Raw genomic sequence first — 5,000 nt, forward strand, 5'->3', positions numbered from 1 at the left:
ACAACAACAACAACAACAACAACAACAACAACAACAACAACAACAACAACAACAACAACAACAACAAACAAGGACGTTAATATTTGCTTTGTGACCCAGGGGAAGGTTACTCTTATCGCGAGTAAGAGCATGGGCCGCTCTGTCGTGATGTACCCGTTCGTTTGTCAGGGATGGAAGAGCGGTCGCTTCTGAAAAAAAATCTGTATTTTCACATCTGTTCTCTAATTATGTACCCTCGCTGGTCATTCACCTGCGTTCTGTTATTTTGTTTCTATCGCCTCAAATTCCCTTCGCAGATGTTAGTAAACAATAAAGAAAGAGGCACAGGCGCAGGAATAAGGTACTGAATTTGGTATTGACATGTGGTGTGGCTGTGTGGCTGTGTGTGTGTGTGTATGTGTGTGTGTGTGTGTGTGTTTGTGCGGTGCGTGCGTGCGTGTGTCAGTGTTTCCCACTTCAGTCTTTGCTCATAATTGTTTTTAGAAGAGCAAGGATAAGGATGTCATTCGGTTACTTCCGTCTTTCAGGATCTGGGGATTTTTGTGGACATACATTTTCATAGCGAGCATTGTTCTCTTCTCTCTCTTTCTACCTCCCTCCCTCCCTCCCTTCTTTTTCTGTCTGTCTGTCTGTCTGTCTGTCTGTCTGTCTGTCTGTCTGTCTGTACGTCTGTGCCTCGATCCGTCCACATCTCCGTCCACCTGTTTGTCTGTATGCATCTTTCTCTCTCTCGCTCTCTCTCTCTCTCTCTCTCTCTCTCTCGCTCTCTCTCTCTCTCTCTCTCTCTCTCTCTCTCTCTGTCTCTCTCTCTCTCTCTTTATCTCTGTATCTCTTCCTTTATATCTATCTGACAGTTTTGCCTATTTCGTTCTTGCCTCCTGGTAAAGGACTGCTTACACTACATACATTGACCATCCAGTTATTTACGGATAGAGAAATAAATATTAGGCTTACTAGACGCGTTTACCAATGTTGCTGTATAGATAATGAAGAGTGCTCTACAGACAAGTCGCCGCAGGTGGAAAATGATGGTCAACCACTGATACTTTCTCTCCGACAGCCGCTCATTCGCAAAAGTATAAAAAGTATGTTTCCAAGCAATACATATTATTTTTTGTTTGTTTGTTTGTTTGCTTAACGCCCAGCCGACCACGAAGGGCCATATCAGGGCGGTGCTACTTTGACATATAACGTGCGCCACACACAAGACAGAAGTCGCAGCACAGGCTTCATGTCTCGCCCAGTCACATTATTCTGACACCGGACCAACCAGTCCTAGCACTAACCCCATAATGCCAGACGCCAGGCGGAGCAGCCACTAAATTGCCAATTTTAAAGTCTTAGGTATGACCCGGCCGTGGTTCGAACCCACGACCTCCCGATCACGGGGCGGACGCCTTACCACTAGGCCAACCGTGCCGGTACATATTACTTTAAAAGGTCGCTACTTTTTCGCAGACAAGTGTAAATGTAAGCACAATTTGTCTCCGAATTCGACGAATTCCGAGTCTAAAGTTGTTTCAGGTCGTGGTCTAAGAGAGACGGGGCTCGAAACGAGCCAGACATTAAAGGTACAATTACTTCCCGCGTACACAATCATGTTCACTCTCACAGATTATCCATTCTTTAAAATTGCAAAAGAGCATTTCTTTCAATCAGGGTGCTGCTTTTTGGGATGTGACCAAGTAGAGGGATGATTTAACCATGTAAAAGCCTGGCCATATCTGAGACGGAGAATCGAACTGTTTTCACGAGAGGGGCGTGCTTTTAAATTAAAGAATGCTCTTATTCCGAGTAAACGCCTGAAGAAATATATCATGCGGCGGTGAATATATAATAATCGCTTACAAGAGGAAGATAGCACCTTTTACACAGAGCGACGACCATCCTCGAAACAAGACATGTCTGGAGTTGAAGAGCCTAGGAGACTTGACTAAAAATGTTCGATTTCCTCGGATTAGTGTGTGCGCTCACGAATTGCTGTCTGTGTAGTATTGAACCTTTTTAAGCGATGGAAAAAGTACGCTCTATTTGAAATGCAATGCTGGCTTAGATCTCTTACTAGCATCGTGAAAATCGTTTCATTGCCAGTTGAGGAATTTTAATTTGTCTTAGAATGAGCTTTTGATTATCTTTTTCCCAATGATGTTATACTTGTGTCTCTCAACTTGTTCAAGTGTTCTGGCAGAGCTTTCAAGAATTCTCCCGCTTCTCGTTTAAGAATCAAATTAAATCAAATCAAATCAAATTTTATTTTTTGAGGGTTGTGGCATAAGCAATACAAGGAGCTTTTTTTTCCAACCAGCCCTCGCCCAGAGAGGGGACTAATCTAATCACATATTTACTCGGACATTCACGTAGAAAAAAAGGTAGAGAGAAAAACCCAACATATGAATATTTACACATTATATTATTCACAAATATGAAGGGAGGTGGAGGCAAGGGGTGTGGATCTATCTGAAAGGGGGGGGGGGGTCTTGTCCAATGATTCGTCAATGCAGCGGCTCCCTCCCCCTTTGCACTCCTATAACCTTGGGCAATCCCCCCATCCCCCACCCACCCGCCCCACCCTTTCTTCGCTAACCTTAATTCCTCCCTCTTTCAGAAACCGTTAAAGAGAAACTAAGCCCTTCTTTGTGGTATTACGTACGCGTAACTCCTTAAAATCTACATGACACAGCGATCTCGCTAGATATTTTGATTACCGGTTTTACCTCAAAGGCAAGAAGATTTCATTCGACAAAAAGCGGTCACATAAGCACGCCAGCCAGTCAAAATAAGGTGTAACATCACAGCAATGGGTTTTGTTGTTCCATGATAAAACTGCAACCGACACCGGGAAGACAGGTATGCCGAATTCTTACTTTCTTTCAGGCTGGCAAATTCTTTCTTTTACGAAGTGCAAACACACAGAAAGGTTAAGTGTATGAAACCTGAAATTAAAGACAAAACGAAATATTCACAAGAATTTCCATCTATTGGTTTTTAAAGAGGACAAACAAGATACGCAACACAGACAAAAATCGATAGTAACTGCTACTACTTTCTGTTGCTGTATTGATACCGCAAAATTCCGATTGGTTGACCGGTTTATGAACCTGCTAAAAAGTTATTACATTCACACGCAATAATATACACAATACATGTAAAGTACTTACCTGTAAGAACAATATTAGTGCTCTCTCAGTGAGTAGCACTGAAACTGACAGCAGGTAGGTAATCAACGAGTGACAGACGCCGTAGTTTTTGACAGCAGCCCAAACATCAGTCACTTCACACTCAAAGTTACTTTGAACTTAACCCTCTCTACCTACACACGCTCACACACGCGCGGAAGACATCCTAGTTCTCGGATGAATCGCATCTCCCAAAGCCTCGATCACCACTCAGCCCAACAATGTGGCACTAATGTAAAAAAATTACATTTTGCGCTGCCAAATGCTACAACTAACGCAAACATCATTGTAACAATGTTACCACACACAAAACTATCCAGCTGTCATTGTAACGTTTTTCTCTTCCTTTTCCCCAGGGCGAAAATGCTCCCTGCTGACAGCAGTTAGTGAAAAAGGTTTGACAGTGATTTCAGCTTGAATGACTATTACAAACTCACTTCAGTTATTACGCGCCTTGAAGCTTCGGCTAACAGTTTTGTCTGAGTTCGTTATGGTTAGCTTGCGAAGGAGGAACATGATACTAAACGTCAGTTTCTTTGGCCTTAAAGTGGGTCGGGTATTCTCTTGTTACTCCGTGTGTAGACATTTGAAGGAGTCAGCGCCGTGTCTTTGCACGCAATGTCACATGCCTTCTTGTGTGTCTCGTCTCTTTATATTTCCATCAGACTGTGGCAGTTTTGGCTATTGTGTGTAATGAATCCAGTTTGATCTACGTAAGTGTGTACTAGGAAGTCAGTAAAGCACACACACACACACACACACACACACACACACACACACACACACACACACACAACACACACACACACACACACACACACAACACACACACACACACACACACACACACACACGCACACACACACACACACACACACACACACAAACGCACATTTAATACGTGTAAGAAGTTGGACTGGTTAGAAACGGTTTAGAAAAACGTACCCCTGTTCCTCATTAATCACACAAGAATAATAGAACATAAAAGCAAAAGCAAAACAATAATGTTAAGCTTACAAGCCGTGCCGTTAAATATCACGCAACCTAGTTCACATTTCAGACAGAACTGATTTAATACTTTTGCAATTTACTGATGTATTACTAGAGATTATTATTGTCAAACGTGGTAAGCTCCTAAGCTTCGACAATCATGAATCACTCCGATCAGAACGCCAGTAAAGGCCATTCATTTGAGGGGAAAAGCTAGCATTTACATTTTCATACATCTCTGATTTATAACATTAGTTATTCACTGATGCAGCACTAAGGGATTATCAATGTCATTTTTCCTAAGCTCATTAGTAAAGCTTTGACGGACATGTATGCCCCGATCAGTTCACAACAAGTTCATTCCTCTAAAGAAAAGAAGCTAGTATAAATTAATTGATCCGATTTGCCGATGAAGAGAACCGATCATGGCTGTGTGGCCCACCCAAAGGGGAAGGTATCGTCTCAGACCATTTGCTACAAACGGTGCGTTTGTGCTATGAATAGGTTCTCTTTGGTAAAGATATCTATATAGACTCATCTTAGGGAGAATATTTTCCATTCATCCCCGAAGACTCCATGCAGAGATGTTGTGAGAAGAATGAAGAACATAATCAGCCAAACGGAAGGCGATATGGGCCATAAACTGTATTCAGTAACTCAATAAGAAAAGTCGACAGAAATATAATAATCTGCACGCCGAGTCGTGTCATATGAGGTCATTAGTATATTCATGACTTGGTACATTAAATGTTGGGGCAATAAATCAATTGTGACGTTCAATTCCTGGGAGATAACTAGTTGAATCTGCGATGAAAAATTGGGTTTTGTGACAAT

The 5,000-nt window shown here is 42.2% G+C and overlaps 1 protein-coding gene across 1 annotated transcript in view; it reads right to left on the bottom strand.

The window, feature by feature from the left end:
- LOC138958779 (guanylate cyclase 32E-like) overlaps positions 1 to 3,630 on the bottom strand; it is a 208,202-nt gene extending 204,572 nt beyond the window's left edge. The window contains exon 1 of the mRNA XM_070330071.1: positions 3,159 to 3,630. The gene's annotated coding sequence lies outside the window, so the exon portion shown is untranslated. The remainder of the gene's footprint in view (positions 1 to 3,158) is intronic.
- Between the last annotated feature and the right edge of the window lie 1,370 nt (positions 3,631 to 5,000).

Source organism: Littorina saxatilis, linkage group LG2, assembly GCF_037325665.1.
Source record: "Littorina saxatilis isolate snail1 linkage group LG2, US_GU_Lsax_2.0, whole genome shotgun sequence".
Classification (NCBI taxonomy): Eukaryota; Metazoa; Mollusca; class Gastropoda; order Littorinimorpha; family Littorinidae; genus Littorina; species Littorina saxatilis.